The sequence below is a fragment of the Mus caroli genome, unplaced genomic scaffold (assembly GCF_978045245.1).
Source record: "Mus caroli unplaced genomic scaffold, Mus_caroli_1 scaffold_7, whole genome shotgun sequence".
Classification (NCBI taxonomy): domain Eukaryota; kingdom Metazoa; phylum Chordata; class Mammalia; order Rodentia; family Muridae; genus Mus; species Mus caroli.
The window spans coordinates 103,967,959-103,989,012 of record NW_028227262.1 but is presented as its reverse complement, the minus strand read 5'-3'; the positions used below and the strand labels follow the sequence as shown (position 1 = coordinate 103,989,012).

Below are 21,054 nucleotides of genomic sequence, written 5' to 3'. Positions count from 1 at the left end.
CTAGTCACAGAAAGTTGGTCCCTCATCCTCATACCACAGTATGCTTAAGTAGAGATATACTGACTCCCACACAGAGACTGGTGATAGGGAAGTGGCTTTTTCACAGCTCTCAGCGATGCTCCAAAGCTCTCCTGTACTTATATTAGGCAATTCATAACTCCCTGTAATGCCAGATAAAGGGAATCTGTAGTCCTGACTTCTCAGGCATCTACATATATATGTTGTACACAAACTCATAAAGAAATGCATACATTTTATTGAATAAATCGAATAAGATTTGCTCTTTGGACAAATATGACCCCCAAATTATATTTAATTAGATTATTTTATCCTTACGTTTTATAAAGGTTTGTGGCAAGCAAGAAAACATAATCATTAACAGAAAACTAGATATGATCAGATTGAATTCCTGCTTGGTAATTATAAGAATCATACTTTTCTATAGGAATGCCAGAAACATCAAAACCTTTCACTATAGTTCTATTCGGTTTTCTTCACGAGTTTGTTTGCACTGCATGCTTTACGCATTACCTAATTTCATTTTCAGAGCTATCATCACACTTTGCAGAACAGTTTATAACCTCCCACAAAGTATCTTTTATTAACTTTGTGCAATCCTGCTGGTTCAGTGAAAGTCTGATATATGGGATGCACAGAGTAACCTATTCATGAGATGTCTAGAGACCAAGTGAGCAGCCCCTGCTGGGGCATCAACATGCAGAAATCCTAAGCATCTGGTTGTCACTACTGCCATAGAATCCAACTATACTAATGTGTGTGACTCAATGAGATGTATTTGAGAGTGAAAACTCTCTCTCACACACACTGAATTACTTCATGTGATAGTTAATGCTGTGTATGTACTATCTATGTTCCTTTATAGAATTGATAAATACATAAAAATTAATTGTTTTTAGGGAATTTGATAAAAAGTTTTTGTTTGGGATTTTGAAATATCATTAAAATCAGAAAACAAATAAAATAATTCTCTTAAATTCTTCTTACAATTCTAATTTCTACAAAAATAATCTCAAGTGCTCAATGAATTAGCACATTCTCTATGACATCCAGAAAGTTTCAACAGATTTAAACTTTTGTATAATTATTACATATTATTATTAAGTATAACTTAAATATTTCAGAATTTTTATTATATAGGTATAATTATAATGTTTCTAAAGATAACTATCTAAACAAACTAATATTCAGTAATGTTTATAAATACTAAAAGAGGATATACTAAAAAAACCCACATGCAACACGTATCGTAGTATTCATTAAAATAAAGGTGGTTTAGAATAGGATTCATTAAGAGAAAAATGCTGAAATTTAAAAAAAAAATTGAGCTAAGTTTAAAATAATCTGCAAACCACATTTTTTAAGCTTCATGATTGCAGGCATGCATATTTGTGGCGAGTCAGTTGAGAGCTACAACCTGATCTACATACAGAGAGACAGAAAGAGATAGAAACAGAGACAAGGATAGACTCAGCCTTATATGGATGCTTTTTTTGAAACCTCAAAGCCCACACCAATTGACAGACTTCTGCCAACAAGGCCACACCTTCTAATCCTTTTAATCCTTCTTAAATAGTGTCACTACTTGATGACTAAGAATTTAAATATATGTGCCCATAGTGGTCATTCTTATTCAAACCAACAGAACATCTTATGCAATTTTTTTCTGCCTTTTGTCAGAAAGGCCTCTTCCTAGAGTAGGTAAATCTACTGAGTGGTAGTACTAGAAACATGTACATGTACGTGTACGTGTATGTGTTTGTATATATAATGCTGAAAAGATTCAGCACATTGTACATGAATGATTTTTCATTTATATGTGTATGTAACATCTATAAATTTTTGAAGGGGAGGGCAGAGATAAGATGATTAGGAGAGACAAAAGTAGGAAATAGGTAGTATCTTTTAATTAAATAAAAAAGTGCTTATATTCAAAATGCCTTCTAGGAAAGACCAGGTACTTTAATACAAACTAGATCCAGGAGAGCTCACTTAATAAACCTTGCTCGCTTAAATATATAAAACATTACTACCTTGTTGATCAATAGTAAAGATGCCTCTTATTTTTTATATACAAATGTGAACATAATTTCTCTGTCTAGCATTGTCTCTAACCAGATTTCTATAGCTATTCCTGAAGGGACAAGTTTGTTTGTTTTATTAGATATGGGCATAGATTTATCCTTTTAAACTATTCCAAGGTGATGGTTGTTATCCAGGCCTTTGCATCCAGAAGATTGGCTACCACTGATTTGCCTTTGAAAACCACTTAATCAGTCCTGTCCCAAGGACATTTATCAATGAATTATTTTAAATATGCTTTGAATTATTGACCATTTCAGTATTAGTCATTGTCCTCTACTTAGGACCATGGGCCAGAATGAGCTCACTCCAACACACACACAACAGCTGAGGTCACATGAAAGTGAACATCCAGTTATCATAAACTTGTCCGTTTGGACAAGGCAAGGGACAAGTAATTGCTTCAGCATAGAAATATGTCTTAATAAGCACCTATGGGGGGATTCTTCTTTGACCATCCTAGGTGTGTCTAGCCTACCACTGGCTGTTTATTAACATGACTGGTGTAAATGTTCCAAGTAACCATAGGCATGGAATTGAATTATATACCATATTTTTAGGGATTATTTAATGCACTACCACATCAAAAAATCAAATCTACGAGTATGTAAGTAGCCTATGGCTATATATTTTTAAGAAAACCATCTCAGTGTTTGCTGTGCAAAATAAGTACATATATGATTGCACACAATGCTACTTCTAATAAATTAATACATTTACCATAACTTTCATTAATCAATTATGCAACTTATTTAGTTTGTCCTATATAAATGTAAATTCAGTACTTCATAACTGTGGCTTTGCATATTCCTTCAAGGACAGCTCCATAGTCACACTTCTTCTCTCTGACATTTAATTTTACTAAGCATGCTACCCGCAAGTCTGTAGAAGGTGTGATTTCAACATCTCAGAAACAAACACAAATATTTTGACTCTCATGATGTGCTTACTCACTGCTTTGATAATTGAGCAGGAACCCTTCTATAAACGATTTGGTATATATTTGTTTTGTAGTGACAGTGATTAAACCCTGTTCTTAAACAGTCAGTAAACACTCTACCAATGTCCAATTATCTTCAGCTCCAGTAAGATTAGAGACAAATGGTTAGTCCAGTGATGTTCATCATATATAGGATTAAAATAGTATATTTTTTATTTCAATTCTTTGTGGAGGAATACAATAATAAACGTAAGAATATTTTCTTAAACATTCTCACATAAAATGCAATAATAGGCAAAATATTTTCTAAAATATATACCAATCTAAGACAAACGAGAAAAACCCATTATTTTATATTGTTTACTGAACTATAATTATAATGGATTCTTCATGTTAGGTGATAATACCTGTCATTATAGTCATTAATAATTCCAACATTTTATTCTAATGCTACCCTGTTGTAGTGGCACACCCTTATTTTCATTAGAAGGAAATATTGATGACAGTAATAATGAAGCTAACCAGTCTGACAGGCTATTTGGTTCCCACTTCTCTGCATACCTGATGGGCAAAAGTCCTGCAGAACTTTTTTAGATCCATGGTCTTTAGAGTACCAGGAAAATATCATCTAGTTAAGGTAGGCTTTGTCTTGATCCATATTCAGGAAATCTATCCTCCTGAACACATATTTTCAAGTTGAGACTATATTTTCCCCATCTCTGTAATTTAAATTATTAAGTGGAATATGTCAAAAGTTAAAATCCTTCATTCCCCATGTCTCTGTTTATTAATTATGCCCTTTTTACTTTTATAAAATATATTTAAATACCTTAATGTTGTTCATAACTCTATTTTTTAATGTGTCATACATGATCTTTCACCAATCCTCTTTGGTCTGAAGTACTTTCTCTTGATGACCATTGGCCACATTGCTATCTTAAATACAACATTACAGTAACTGCTGCCTGTTATCTACTTTTTTCCCTCCATATAATATCCAATATTTTACTTAGAAGATTATTTAATAAAAGGCCAGATAATGTCAATCCTCTCCTCAAAACACTACATTTGTTTAATCATTTAAAAAGAATGTCTCTAGAGTTTTGTATATCTCCTAGTTGTCTATTTCCTCTCTGCTACCATTTTATTCTACTCTCTTTTTAAGAAATGTTCTTTTGTTCTTCCTATGGGGTGGCAAACCACTTCAGCTAATTGAATACTTTCTCTAGCTCCTTCATTGAGGACCATATGCTTCGCCCAATAGATGGCTGTGAGCATCCACTTCTGTATTTGTCAGGCACTAGTAGAGCCTCTCAGGAGACAGCTATATCAGGCTCCTATCAGCTAGCTCTTGTTGGCATCCACAATAGTGTCTGGGTTTGGTGGTTGTTTATGGGATGAATACCCAGGCAGGGCAGTCTCTGGATGGTCAGTCCTTCAGTCTCTGCTCCGAAATTTCTCTCTGTAAATCCTTCCATGGGTATTTGGTTCCCTCTTCTAAGAAGGAAAGAAGTATCAACACTTTGGTCTTCCTTCTTCTTGAGTTTCATGTGGTTTACAAATTGTATCTTGAGTATTCTGAGCTTCTGGGCTAATATCCACTTATCAGTGAGTCCATATCATGTGTGTTCTTTTGTGATTGGGTTACCTCCTTCAGGATGATATCCTCCAGATCCATCCATCTGTCTAAGAATTTCATGAATTCATTGTTTTTAATAGCTCTATAGTACTGCATTGTGTAAATGTACCACATTTTCTGTATCCATTCCACTGTTGAGGGACATGTGGGTTCTTTCCAGCTTCTGGCTAGTATAAATAAGGCTGCTATGAACATCGTGGAGCATGTGTCCTTATTACATGTTGGAGCATTTTCTGGGTATATTCCCAGGAGAGGTATTGCTGGATGTTCCTGTAGTAATATGTCCAATTTTCTGAGGAACTGCCAAACTGATTTCCAGAGTAGTTGTACCATCTTGCAATCCCACCAGCAATGGAAGAGAGTTCCTCTTTCTCCACAACCTTGCCAGCATCTGCTGTCACCTGTGTTTTTGATCTTAGCCATTCCAACTTGTATGAGATGAAATATCAGAGCTGTTTTGATTTGCATTTCCTTGATGATTAAAGATACTGAATATTTTTTCAGGTGCTTGTAATCCATTCAGTATTCCTCAGTTGAGAATTCTGCAGCCCCATAGGAGGAACATCAATATGAACTAACCAGTACCCCTAAAGCTTCCTGGGACTAAACCACCAACCAAAGAAAACACATGGTGGGACTCATGGCTCTAGGTTCATATGTGGCAGAGAATGGCCTAGTCGGTCATCAATTAGAAGAGAGGCCCTTGTTCCTGTAAAGGTTCTATGCCCCAGTATAGGGAAATGCCATTGCCAGGAAGCAGGAACAGGTGGTTTGGTGAGCAGGGGGAGTGGGAAAGGGATAGGGGGGTTTCGGTGGGGAAACTAGGAAACAGAATAAACTTGAAATGTAAATTAAAAAATATCAAATAAAAAGTAAAAATAAAAACAATTAAAAAAAGAAAAAGAAATGTTCTTTTGAACTTTGGTATTTTCCTATCACAAAAACAAAAAACAAACAAACAAAGAAAAAAAACAGACTTCTTCTATTTCTGCCTTCCCCTATCTGAATATTCTCTCAAATCAGTCCTTTTGTTTGATCCTCCCATGCACACAAATGTTGACTTGCTTTTGGACATCTCATGGTCCTTCTTTCTTTGATATTCTTTTTTTCTTGACCACAGAACTCTTTTCACTTTTAGCCTATTGTTGATATCTTTCACTCACTCTTAGAGCCGCTCCTACAAAACAGGTTTAGACATAAATATGTCTCTGGTTTTATTTATTGCTGAACCACTAGTGCTTTCAGAACCTGAAATACAATGGATACTGAGTAAATTAATTAAGCAATTAATTGCACTTTATGCTTTCCATGGCATTCTGTAATACTATGTATAAAAATTTGATTTATGGAGATTTATATTTCATTATTAATTTCCATTAAGCTTTCAGAAACACTTTTCCCTGGGGAGTAAAATGACCATGGACACATTTTCAGGTTCTCACATTTATCTTTAAGAGTATTTCTCTTTGTATGTCTCCATCACAGGCCCATTCATTTCTCCCACACAACTTCCATTAAAGAGGTATTAAAATGTTCAGGGGCTTCTCAACCATTCATTAACAACACTCATGTAGTTGATTTTTGGGTAAAAGAAAACTAATGCTAATTCTAGGATGTGTCTGAATAGCTGGTTCTGTGCAGCACCTGTAAGGTGGACATTTTCTCCTTTTCAGAAATCACATGCTGCAAACATGTGGTTGGCATTCTAACCATAAGCAATATTTCTATTTAAATGCATTTAAATTATACTCATTGTTCCCATTAGTACTCAATTTAGAAAATATTTATAAAATTGATTGACTTTCTAAGTACTTTTTTTTTTATTTACAGTTCATTTAATTTTTCCTTTCTATATATGTAATCAGAATTATGAAAAAGGAGTCAGGAGTTATAAAGTTCAGTAATTTCTTCATAGGCCCTTCCATGTCCCTTAGATAAGTAAGCATGTTTATGCACTTACCTACACAAAAATCTACATGTATTTTGGGCCTTCTTGTAGTTCTTATATTAAAACTCTATTTTGTAGTTGGATTTTCTACATATCAATCCCTGCTATAGATACAGGCCATGAGAAGATAAGTTTATTTCTTTATCTTTAAATTTCTGAAACCAAGTACAGATGAAGATGCCTCCGGAAGATTTAAAGGGTTTTCCTCCTTTTAATAACACCTTTTGAGAATTTACATTACAGAGATGAAAAACTACAGTGTGAATATGTAAATAAGCAGGTGTTCAATAGATTTTGCATGATAATTCAGTGATATGTATGTCACTAAACCAGATTTTCATAAACTGTCACCAGAAGTATGCTAATTGTTCACATGTAAGTGGTATTTTCATGTTTTGCATTGGAATGCTGTGAATGCTACCCTCTACTGTGCATATTAATATATTTAGATACCCCAAGAAACTAAAAATTGCATGAGAAGAATACTTGGTTAAGATATAAGCAAACTAATTTCCAAATATATACTTGTTTTGATTTTGCCCTTGCTGTCTTCACCTGCTCCACTTTGACAATCACAGTGCATTAAGGTAAACAGAGAGTAAATATTGTATCATTTCTGTCAAACCAAGATAGTGAATGGCATGTATCTACTTTGCATTTCAGATTCAGTTTACAAAATGAGTATGCCTTATTCCTGTAACCTGCACTCTTACAGAGCAGAGAAACCATATATTTACAAAATGCCAAAAACATTTTCATTTAAATATGTGGGGAATCTATATGATGTTCATGTATGGAGTTAAAATGGTTAGTAACTTCACCATGCATAGAGGAGCTACGAAAGCAATAGTCATAAATAACCTACTGCTTAGTAGAGAATAAGAATGCAAATATAATTATCCTCAATTAGTACTACTAAGTAACCCTATAATTGAATGTAAAATTACTTACATTATGAAGATATCACTTCCTTGGGGTTTTTTGATATTTAAGTTAAAAGCAAATAAATTAATAATATGTCTATTGAAGCTTATTTTAGAGTAGCTATGATAAAATAATATTCGAGTAATCAGAAGGATTTTTTTCAAGGTAAAATGTAAAGGGATTCAAACCTGTCAAATTAATAACATATGGACAAAGATTCAAGAAATAAAATATAATTGGAAAAGACAGAGATAGAATAGATAGAAATGATTTCGTGTAGAAAAGTAGTGTGCACAGAAAATAATGCCAAAACATAAAAGTGGGATAGTAAGGTTGTATATTCCAACATTCACACAGACAAACCTCCAAAACCAGTATTCATAAAACTCGGCGCCTTACATATATTGAGCATTTCCTAAGGCACCAAGTTAAAACTGAAACATCAAGGTCCAAGTTTCAACTTATCAAAAATACTAGCTATTGGAATCAATATTATTTTAAAATCAAAAAGTACAAATTAGAGTCACAATAAATAGGCAGGACATTCACAGCTTACTAATATTTTGGAGATAGAGCTTTATTGGAATGCTTTTTGTTTTATTTATAATTTCATATCATTTCAATAATTTGCTACATATTAATGACAAGTTTTACAAATTAAGATAAATTTGGAAATTATACAGAGCTATTTATTTTAAGACAAATACTATGCTGCTCTATTAAGATTCCAACTACCTTCCATCTGTAACTCCTTCCATGGGTGTTTTATTCCCCATTCTAAGAAGGAGCGAGGTATACACACTTTGGTCTTCTTTCTTCTTGAGTTTCATGTGTTTTTCAAATTGTATCTTGAATATTCTAAGTTTCTGGGCTAATATCTGCTTATCAGTGAGTGCATACCATGTGTGTTCTTTTCTGATTGGGTTGCCTCACTCAGGATGATATACTCCAGATATATCCATCCATTTGCCTAAGAATTTCATGAATTCATTGTTTTTAATTGCTGAGTAGTACTCCATTATGTAAATGTACCACATTTCTGTATCCATTCCTTTGTTGAGGGACATCTGGGTTCTTTCCACCGTCTGTCTATTATAAATAAGGCCGCTATGAACATAGTGGAGCATGTTTCCTTATTATAAGATCTTCTGGGTATATGCCCAGGAGAGGAATTGCTAGATCTTCTGGTAGTACTATGTCCAATTTTCTAAGGAACCACCAGACTAATTTCCAGAGTGGTTGTAAGACCATCCAGAGACTGCCCCACCCGGGGATCCATCCCATATTCAACCACCAAACCCAGACACTATTGCATATGCCAGAAAGATTTTGCTGACAGGACCCTAATATAACTCTTTCATGTGAGGCTATGCCAGTGCCTGACAAATATAGAAGTGGATGCTCATAGTCATATATTGGATGGAACACAGGGCCCACAATGGAGGAGCTAGAGAAAGTACCCAAGGAGCTGAAGGGGGTCTGCAACCCTATAGGTGGAACAACAATATGAACTAAACAGTATCCCCAGAGCTCGTGTCTCTAGCATATGTAGCAGAAGATGGTCTAGTCGGCCATCAATTGAAAGAGAGACCCCTTAATTTTGCAAACTTTATATGTCCCAGTACAGGGGAACGCCAGGGCCAAGAAGTGGGAGTGGGTGGGTAGGGGAGCAGGGTCAGGGGAGGATATAGGGGACTTTCGGGATAGCATTTGAAATGTAATTAAAGAAAATATATAATAAATAATTGAAGAAAAGAGATTCCAACTACCAAGTATACTATTTAATATACAGATAACTTGGAAGAGAATATGTATAACAATGAGCAGTTCAAATTTGAAAGACTGAAGGATATTTTTGACAGAGATGTAAAGTAACAATAAAATTTACTGGGACAACTCTACTTTATCTTAGCTTTAAACTGCATGCTGTGTATTCAGTTTCAGTAAATCATGTTCGAATAAGCATGTAAATTTATGAATGCTGTTGTCTTCTTCCTATGATATGTAATGTTTTATGTCTTTTTATCTACAAGTGTTTCCACTGTGTCCTAAATGTAAATTCCATGAACTGAGGATCTGATTTTAACTCTGTTGCATTTTGTAAGGAAACTTAAATGTTTTTTATTAGATATTATCTATACTTACTTTTCAAATGTTATTTCCTTTCCAAGTTTCCCCTCCTAAAACTCCATATCCCCACCCAACTTCCCCTGCTCACCAACCCACTCGCTCTTTCTTCCTGGCTCTGGCATTCTGCTATACTGTGGCATTGAACCTTCACATAACCAAGGGACTCTCCTCCCATTGATGACGGACTAGGCCATCCTCTGCTACATATGCAGCTAGAGCCATGAGTCCCACCATGTGTTTTCTTTGGTTGGTGGTTTAGTCCCATGGAGCTCTAGAAGTCAGTTCATATTGTTCTTCCTCCTATGGGGTTGCAAACCCCTTCAGCTCCTTGGGTTCTTTCTCTAGCTCCTTCACTGGGGACCCTATGTTCAGTCCAATGGATGAAAACAATGAATTTATGAAATTCTTGGGCAAATGGATGTATCTGGAGGATATCATCCTGAGTGAGGTAACCCAATGACAAAAGAACACACATGATATGCACTCACTGATAAATGGATATTAGTCCAGAAACTCGGAATATTCAAGATACAATTCACAAACCACATGAAACTCAAGAGAAGGAAGACCAAAGTGTGGGTACTTTAATCATTCTTAGAAGGGGGAAGAAAATACCCATGGAAGGAGTTATAGAGACAAAGTGTGGAGCAGAGACTGAAGGAATGACCATCCAGAGATTGACCCACCTGGGGATCCATCCCATATATAATCACCAAACCCAGGCACTATTGTGGATGCCAACAAGTACTTGCTGGGAGGAGCCTGATATAGCTGTCTCTTGAGAGGCTCTGCCATAGGGTCAAATATTTGGTGAGGGTTTTACATATGAGCTTACTTATTTCATAATCTCAAACCAGATGAGCTGAGATGGAGGGAAAGACCATCCAGAGACTGCCCTACCCAGAGATCCATCCTATAAACAACCACTAAACTCAGACACTATTGTATATGCCAGCAAGATTTTGTTGACAGGACCCTGATATTGCTACCTCTTATGAGGCTATGCCAGTGCCTGACAAATACAGAAGTAGATGCTCACAGATATCTATTGGATGGGACACAGGGCCCCCAATGAAGGAATTAGAGAAAGTACCCAAGGAGCTAAAGGGGTCTGAAATCCTATAAGAGTAACAGCAATATGAACTAACCAGTACCCACCCACCCCCCGAAAAAACCTTGTGTTTCTAGTTACATATATAGCAGAGGATAACCTAGTTGGCCATCAATGGGAAGAGAGGCCATTGGTCTTGTGAAGATTATATGCCCCAGTACAGGGGAATGCCAAGGCCAGGAAGCAGGAGTGGGTGGGTTGGGAAGCAGGGTTGGGGAAGTGTATAGAGGACTTTCAGAGAGGAAACTAGTAAAGGGGATAGCATTTGAATGTAAATGAAGAAAATATCTAATAAAAATTAAAATACAAAAACCATTTTGGTTTTCATTTTACCAATTATTAACTTGCCCTGGATCAAAACTCTTCAATTCAGAAGCTATAATAATAGAAATATCATAGTGTTGTCCCAAATAGCCAAATTCTGTTTAAAAGGTCAAAAAGAACTAAGGTGTGCTAAATATGCAAAATATTTTGATGGCTATTTTACATCATGCATGATCACATTTATGCCTGCTTAAATAAGTAGGTTTTTTTTAGTATTATTTGAGTGTTTTCTAAGTTTGAAAAAGTGTACTATATTTATCACATTCACATGCAACAGAGAATCATTAGTGTCTGGCATAGTACTGTCATAGCAAAATTACTGACATAATTCATCTATAGGTGATTAGGCAAAGTATGGATGATTATTGACTCTGAATAATATTTGGTCTGGAATGGTGAGCTGAGAGTTAGAAATATCTAGTTTGTCATGTAACAGTGACTATATAACATGTTGAACATAAAGTTAATTGAAAATTTGGCTGAGAAAAATGACATATGTAGAATCCAAACATCATCTGTTGTTGTCTCCCAAGATCAGTTTAAGTATAAAACTCTGATGTAATTAGAACACTGGGATTTAAATATAGATTTTTGGAAGCAGACCTGATTACTATTGAAACTGTGCTTCAAATTGTAAATGAACCACTGATATCCAACATTTAGTCTCTTGACATTATTAATATAATTAGTGTCATTCTGCCTATGAATATGAATGTGATAATTAGAGTCAAATTAAAATAATATCTCCTCCTCAATTGTGTATTATATTTTATGTATTCTTTAGAGATGTGAGCAAAAAAAAGATTACATAATTGTGCTTAAAGTGAAACAAAGTTTATTTAATACTGAACATATATAGTAGGAGTCCTGGGTTAACTATATATGCATAATTGATAATTACAACTTTGTGTAATTCAGCAAAGTATTTTCAAGTAGATTATCTTAATGGTCACTAACTGTACTTATTAAAAAGAATTCACAAAGACAATTTTCAAAAGGGGAACCAATGGAAATATTTGCAAATTGTGCTATAACACACACTGCAGATAAACACCATAGGATGTTGAACTTATTAGTGAAAAGACAAAAAGTGTATCAATCATATTTTATTCTGTGGCGTTAGTTAATGAAAGGAAGTCATGTATGCACGCATGATGTGTATCTATATGTGATTATATGTGTGCCTACCAGGCATTAATTTTTTTGGTTTTATCCCTTCCTCATATCTTTAAAGTACCTATTCTGCTCCTCTAACCTCAAGTGTTTAATTTGACAAGTAGAAATTGGACCTTTCATTCAATAGAACCCTCATTTGTGCTTCTGAAATTAAGAAACAGACCCAGCAGGTGCCTGTGATTGAGCACTTCAAATGATAATCATTCTAAAACAAAGTCTGGGTGGTGCCAGGCAACTCTCCTGCCACTTTCTGGCAGCTGACAGCTCTTTACTCTCAGTGACTGAACAAGTATTCCGTGAGTTCAGGGGTGTCAAGAAACTGTCATAATTTTCATAGGTTCACCCAGCACAGAAATTAAATGTGAGCCTACTGACAACACTTTCAGTTCTTCGTGCAACCATAAAGCACTGAGCAGAGCAATGCGTACTAAGGCCCTGCTTTGAAGTCCTCCAGTTTCAGTAGTGTTGCAATTCTGTCTTCTCTTTAAGATCCGTTTTCTTCCTTCAGATTCAAAACACGTCTAAAATTGATTTTAGGTTAATGTTCGTTTCGCAGTCACCCCTCCAGGTTAAACACACACACACTCACACACATGTATATGTGTGTGTGTGTATTTAAAACATTGGTAGTCCAATAGCAACTGAGCTAATTTTGAAGAAACACTGAATAAAATTTCAGCCTTGTATGGAATCAATTTCCAAAATTCCACCTACAGAGTATTTCTAGATTTCTCTCCAGTAAATACTTAGCATGTGTCATTAAGATAATGAACACACATAGACTTGTCTCCCCAATTGCAGCAGTACCTACTCTGTCAATACACCTGAGTCTTAGGTTAGTAGTATAGGTTCAATTCAATAGCAAGTTATTCCTTTGTTCTGCTTAAAGGTCTACTTGACTTAGGGTTTAATCATAATTTTGTGAAAGTGTAAATTACTTTCCCTCTTTAAATATAAATGTTCTAATTGATCAGACTTGTCTTTTTCCCTTCACTTTTCACCATGCCTTAAGTTTACTTTTTAAATGCTTCTTGTTTGCTTCCTTCTATAAAAGTTACTTATTCAAAGAAACAAGGAAATATAGAACTACTGAATGGAAATAAGAATCTCTTGTGGTATTCTCTTAGTCAGGGTTTCTATTCCTGGGCAAACATCATGACCAAGAAGCAAGTTGGGAAGGAAAGGGTTTATTCAGCTTACACTTTTCATAGTTCTGTTAATCACCAAAAGATGTCAGGACTGGAACTCAGGCAGGTCAGGAAGCAGGAGCTGATGCAGAGGCCATGGAGGGATGATACTTACTGGCTTGCTTCCCATGGCTTGCTCAGCCTGCTCTCTTATAGAACCAAGACTACCAGCCCAGAGATGGCACCACCCACAAGAGGACCTCCCCCCTTGATAACTAATTGAGAAAATGTCTTGCAGCTGGATCTTGTGGAGGCATTTCCCCAACTGAAGCTCCTTTCTCTGTGTTAACTCCAGCCTTTGTCAAGGTGACACAAAACTAGCCAGTAAAATTGATCCCTTGTCAACTGACACACAAACACATCACTAGTAAGCCTCAACCCTTAGTTTCTTATTCATCCCCAAAATCTAAACAACTTTAAAAGTCCTACAGTCTTTACATATTAAAAGTTCAATCCTTTTAAAATATCCAATATCTTTTAAAATCCAAAGCCTTTTTACAGTTAAAAGGCTTTTAACTGTGGGCTCCACTCAAATACATCCTTCAAGAGTGAAAAACATCAGGGCATACTCACAATCAAAAGCAAAATCAAACTTCAACTGTCCAATATCTGGGATCCACTCATGATCTTCTGGGCTCCTCCAAGGTCTTGGGTCACTTCTCCATCCCTGCCCTTTGTAGCACACAACTTGTCTTCTAGGCTCCAGCTGCATGTACTCCACTGATGCTGCTGTTCTTGGTGGTCATCTCATGGTACTGGCATCGACAAAATGCTGCTGTCTTCCACTGTAACCTGGCTTCAACAACAGCTTCTCATAGGCTCTCTTCATGATGCCAAGCCTCAACTCCTTTGCAGGACCAATTCAGTCCTGGGCCATCAATTGCAACTGAGGCTGCACCTTCACCAATGCCCTTCCATGGCCTCTCACAGTGCTGAGCCTCAGCTGCTCTGCATGACCCCTTCATGCCTTCAAAACCAGTACCACCTGAGTAACTCTTACACATTACCAAGTCCATCCACAGCACAAGCTACAACCTTGACTATCTCTGGAACACAGCCTCTGTGCTTTCAGAAAACACTTTCCAGAAGATGTCACCTCAATGATGCTGGTCTCTTCTTAATCATCTCTAATTTCTTAGCACCGGCTAACCAGCATCAATAGTCCCAGCAATGCAAAGTTTTCACTTTAGTAGTTCTGGTATCTTGTTAATCACAGCTGATTCTTCAGCCCCTGCAAACCAGAAACACAGAATCGTCACAATCCAAAATAGCCATGGCCCTGAAATGTCATTTATTTTCCCTCCGAAATTTCACAATGTTCACAACATTATCTTCCAAGCTCCTATACAACATCTGACAGAGATCTTAACAACGAATGGATCTTCTGGCCCAAAGTTCCAAAGTCCTTCCAAGTCCTCCCCAAAACATTGTCAGATTGTCACAGGAATACCCCACTATGCTGGTACCCTGACAGCTATCATGCCTATATATGATGATTAATAGTGTCAATTTGTTAAAATCTATAACCACATAGAAACAAGCATCTGCCCTTGTCTGTGAGGGATTTTCTTGATTGGACTAGTTGAGGTAGATCCATTGTGTCTCTGGACATTATCCCTCAATAAACTAAGATATCTGCACGGATCGAAATGAAGGAAGTTATAAGAACACAAGGATTCATCTCTTTTTGCATCTTAACTCTGGGTGAAATTGTTGGTGATCTTCCTGGCATCACAGAGTTTCCAAGGGAAGGCAGCAAATGGGGGAGCAGCATTAGTGATTTGGGTCATGCTAACAGCTGACAGTTCCAGTAACCGCTACAGGGGATTTATGGGGCCAATTCTACTGACGGAACAAAACTTAATTATTTCTGGCTGGAAGCAATGCTCAGGGAGAAACTGTGAACCCTTTTAACTCTTAAGTGTTCATACATATAGACAGACAGATATGCATTTGATAATTAATTTCTGCTGACAGCAGCAGGAAATTAAAGAAAGGGTTAATTGTTAGAGTTACTTTCTCTCTAGAGGCTTGGACTCATTAACACTTCATGAACTAGAGAGGGAATAAAACAAAAGAATTTATATCGTTTATATCAATATGCAAGACACACATACACTCATACACACTCTTTCTGGCTGGGCCCAACCACCTGTCTCATCTACTCCACAAGTGCTCATGCATATTTATGCATAAATCTACACATGTATATCTATATCTATATGATCATCTTATTTCTTTTCTCTGGCCTTTATATAAGCAAAAGTTACTAGAAAATCACCTCATAGATAAAATGTTACACAAAAGGAGAGCTACAGAACGATGTTGATATCAAGTTCAAAGTAGTGTTTCACTCTTTAAGTTCATTATAAGTTCAAAGTGACAGTCTCACATGAGCTCCCTTTATCATCCTGCACAAATGTGGCTTCATTCTTGGATCTGACCTAGAGTGAATGCTTTTCCTTGACCACAAATTTATCCCAGATTTATCTTTTGAGTGTAATAGTGAAAGCTCATTGTATTTTTTATTATGCAGCCTTACTTATGGGCCTGTGAGTAGAGGGCACATTTTATACTTGATTCTAACTTTATCTTTCCGGTAAAGCAACTAAAACCATCTCTTAAAACTTCCTACAATGATTTTTTTTTAATATTTTTTATTACATCTTTTCCTCAATTACATTTCCAATGCTATCCCAAAGTCCCCCATACCCTCCCCCCCACTTCCCTACCCACCCATTCCCACTTTTTGGCCCTGGCATTCCCCTGTACTGGGGCATATATAAAGTTTGCATGTCCAATGGGCCTCTCTTTCCAGTGATGGCCGACTAGGCCATCTTTTGATACATATGCAGCTAGAGTCAAGAGCTCCCGGGTACTGGTTAGTTCATCACGTTGTTCCCCCTATAGAGTTGCAGATCCATTCAGCTCCTTGGGTACATTCTCCACCTCCTCCATTGGGGGCCCTGTGATCCATCCAAGCATCCACTTCTGTGTTTGCCAGGCCGAGGCCTAGTCTCACAAGAGACAGCTATATCTGGGTCCTTTCAGCAAAATCTTGCTAGTGTATGCAATGGTGTCAGTGTTTGGAAGCTGATTATGGGGTGGATCCCTGGATATGGCAGTCTCTAGATGGTCCATCCTTTCATCACAGCTCCAAACTTTGTCTCTGTAACTCCTTCCATGGGTGTTCTTTCCCAATTCTAAGGAGGGGCATAGTGTCCACACTTCAGTCTTCATTCTTCTTGAGTTTCATGTGTTTAGCAAACTGTATCTTATATCTTGGGTATCCTAAGTTTTGGGCTAATATCCACTTATCAGTGAGTACATATTGTGTGAGTTCCTTTGTGATTGTGTTACCTCACTCAGGATGATGCCCTCCAGGTCTATCCATTTGGCTAGGAATTTCATAAATTCATTCTTTTTAATAGCTGAGTAGTACTCCATTGTGTAAATGTACCACATTTTCTGTATCCATTCCTCTGTTGAGGGGCATCTGGGTTCTTTCCAGCTTCTGGCTATTATAAATAAGGCTGCTATGAACATAGTGGAGCATGTTTCCTTCTTACAGGTTGGGACATCTCTGAGCTGGGGCACAAGTCCCTTCCGGTCCACTCGAGCACGGGGTTCCTTGCCAGAGGAGTCTCCGGACACCCGCAAGGACCCGCACAGGATTCCTCACGGGATCCTAAGACACAATCATTTTTTATGAAAGCAAGAATTCTACAAAATCATTAATTCATCTAACCTGTATTAATTCATGAAAGTTCATCTTTATGTTGACCTGCAGGAATTATGCTCAATAAGGAGGGCTAATGTCCAGGAATTATTATGTTATGCAATCCTGTCATGAAATTGGTGAAGGCCCTGGATTCAGAGTTGACCTATCACAGCCATACAAACACAGTGGGCCATCTCCTGAAAAGTCACCTGCATGCCTTTAGCCAATCCTAGAAGGCTGCTAACATGTAATATCACCAGATGATACTATGTCTTCCCCACCATGCCAAATCATCAATGAATCACCAGACTTACCAAAACAAACTCTTATCTCCTTAAGCTTTTTTTTTTTTTAAATCAGGCATTTTACCAGAGTAGCAAGAAAAGAAACTAAGCCAACAACTAAGTGATAATATATTGAAGCTAACCTTAATGACGTCTATCTCAGTGTTTGGATTTTGTCAGCAAGATTCATTCTTATCACATCCTGTCACCTGTTCTCAGTGCAGCTGAAATGCCATGTATTGAAGACATGTATGCAAATACCGCTTTGCTAAGTTTAAAACTTTTCAAGGCCTTGAAACTTGCTTATATCATTTTTATTTGTTGTAAAATAAGATCCAATAGAATACATAGTACACCATTTTAAATTAGTAGTGTAAATAAATGCACTTGTTTAAAATAAAACTAGGTATAAGTAAGCCAATTTGAAGGAAACAAAAGGCCCTTTTCTTGAGTTATTAAACAGTTTAGATTCCCCAAGTCAGTGAACCTGATTTCTCTGTGCAGGATGCAATATATTGTCAAGTACTTAACTGCAGAGTCCTTCATTCTAATACCACTACATTGCAGGTTACCTCAGTGAGCATAATTAATGAAAGCACAAATGATTGTCACTTTACACTACTAAAATTTATGATTTATTTTTGACCCATGTATAATCAGTTGTACATTCAAATTTCTGGCTCAAAATATTACTTAATTCTTTTGAGTGAAATGTTTGCTATTTCAAGATAGTCCTTATAATCTGTCTGAAGTTTCCTCTTTGTGTATGAGTTTATATGGTGGAGTTTACCCTTTCAGTAACATTTTGTTGTAGAACTTTCAACATTCTCCCAAACTAGTCAGATTGCATCCTAACTTTCAAATTGGTAGTTCTCATAACTTTAGAAATTAGAGATCTCATTTTAAAAATTTATGTGGATAAGTGCTGTGTCTGCATGTCTGTTTGTGTGCCATGTGCATATCTGGTGCCATGGGGGGCTGAAAGGTAGTTTCAGATACTCTGGGGCTGTAGTTACAGGCTTTCTAAACTTCCATGTAGGTGTCAGGATTCAAAACCCTGTCCTCTGGAAGGGCAATGAGTGCTCTTATCCACTCAGTCCCCAGCAAAGGTGGAGATCTCTTAAGGCTAATCTCATGCTGATTTTTTTATACCTACTCCAGAAGTACCTGGTACCTATCACCTGGGCATATGTTAGATATATCTACAGATGGACTCCATAAAAACTCAAATCAGATATTAATTTTTTTTATCGTTTCCAACTAAAATCCTGTAATTAAACATGGAACCACCTGCTACATTATGTTACCCACACTAAAAATTGCAGTTTACTGTTTTATGTACATTTAAAGGTGATTTCAGATTGCCCCATACCTAGCCAAAATTTAGAAAGCTTGACAATCACTTATTAATAAATTACTTTCATATGGTATTTGACAAGCAAACTAACATAGAAATGTGTGGTTTACATTTACATCATGGAATCTCACTGGAGATTATTCTCAGGCAATAGGCTTCTAGCAGGAAACAGGGCTTTGGGAAAGTATGTAAGTATATAGGCATGAAGAGTTTGAAGGACCAGAACATGTGGACAGATCCATTAGGGATGAGTCAGCATTTAGAATAAAGATGCAACACCAGGGGCCATGGTGAACTCTAATGAGTCTAAGTACATGTATGTAGGCAGATTTGGAGTGAGAGAAGCTAAGTTTAGAAAATTAACAAAACTGAAAAATTAGAATGCATCCAGGTAGACATTATTAGTGCCAGAATAGAGAATAGCAATCTTGGCCATTCAACAGTAGTAAAAGTAGTTAAGTTGATTTTAATATGCTGTGAGTGGAAAATAAAATGAAATTTTAAGTTCAACTTTTGAGAAGTGAAAGCGTTTTCCTCTTAATTACTATCCCTTTCTAAATAGTCATGACTTGATTTTTATGAAATCTAGACACTAAGAGGTTTTGCTTTTCAAAATATACAGTTGGTCTCTGAACATATTAACTCAAGTAGCTATTCTAAACTTAGAGTTTGTGCTATCATTTGTTAGCACATTAGCCTGCAGACCTATTCTGAATCACTATATCCTGAAAATGTCCTACCCTTGGGATGATTATGTACCTGCCATCAACTCCCTTTCCAGTGTTGTAATATACTTGTTTAGTCAACATCTTATATCTTTAAGGAGGAAGTATACTAATGCAAATGAAAAAGTGGCCTGCTCTACAATTGAATTTGGAGTTTAAAACAGAATAAAAATGGAACTGAAACTGCCAATACAACTTTTAAGGATTGTAATGGTTATCTAAATGATCTTTGTTAATTAATCAGGAGAGCTATTTCTGTGTTTTGCTTTAATAGTTAATCAACCACTGATACATTGGGCAGAACGATTTTCTATTTCATTTTGTTATTTTTAGAAATGGTATGGAAGCAAAATCTCTAATACTTTTTAGACTTCTCGGCCTCTTCCTATGTGAATACATATGAGGACTTGAATCAGACTTGTTCATGGGAAGGAAAATGAGAAAGTTACAGAAAGTGAAATTGTATTATGCTATAATTTACAATATTTCCTATGTATTTCTTATGTATTTTAGATATTTTAACATAATAGCAAAACTATTTTATTTTGTGATTTTTTTGGTCTCTTCAGCAAACGAAACTTTCATGAAAAGTATACAAAAGAACATATAGTGTAAATTATATTTCCAAGTGAAAGCAATACTTTCCATCTGTATTGTATCTTCAGACTATCCTCATGATCAGATAGAGGAACTCTTGAGGAATCCTAGGGTAATTGCACATTCTACCTTCAGAAAGTCCTTTTATATAAGTACTGCCCGGCATGTCTGACAGTAAGACTCTGTTCTACATAGATGAATCAATGAGACAAACCTACATTTAACACTTTCATAAATAAAGTTATGGAAATTCTAATTTCCATCAGACATCAGACCTAGGCTTTAATTTTTTCTCTGCAGTATGTTTTTTTTCAAACACAGTTTCAAAAGTGCACTACCTCTCAACTAAGCAATTTTATTAGATGCATTTCTTCAAAATCTTTTTAATGATAATTTCTGGAAGTCTTATTTTTAAAATGTTCTGTTTTCTTTGAGTTTCAATATATTTTGTAAATGTTCTCATATTCAGTTACTATGATTAGACACTTGGACACTTGAAATCACACTGCAACGAATAAATGAGACACACAATCTAAAAACAAATACAAACATAAAAAGACTATTTCCAATTAAGAAGGGTAATTATGTTATTAAGTTGGCTATTACTATTAATGGTCTGTGTTGTTTTATAACATTACGAATATAAATTAATCAGTCCCTCTGATAGCATAACAAGAATATTTCCTCTTTATAAGTAATGTATTAGCATGAAAATTAGCTTTCAGGTATGACAAACAAGTAAAATGATGAAATTATTAAAATATTAATGCAATAAGATAAAATTTAATACATCATCAAAGAAAAGAAAAGAAAAGAAAACCTTTCAAAATATCATTTCAAAGTTCTAAGAAAAATAATATTTTGGTGGATTAAAGTCACAAAAGAATGTTA

The 21,054-nt window shown here is 36.0% G+C and overlaps 1 protein-coding gene across 1 annotated transcript in view; it reads left to right on the top strand.

Moving 5' to 3' along the window:
* Cntnap2 (contactin associated protein 2) overlaps nt 1-21,054 on the top strand; it is a 2,252,040-nt gene that overhangs the window by 395,630 nt on the left and 1,835,356 nt on the right. The gene's annotated exons all lie outside the window — the stretch shown is intronic.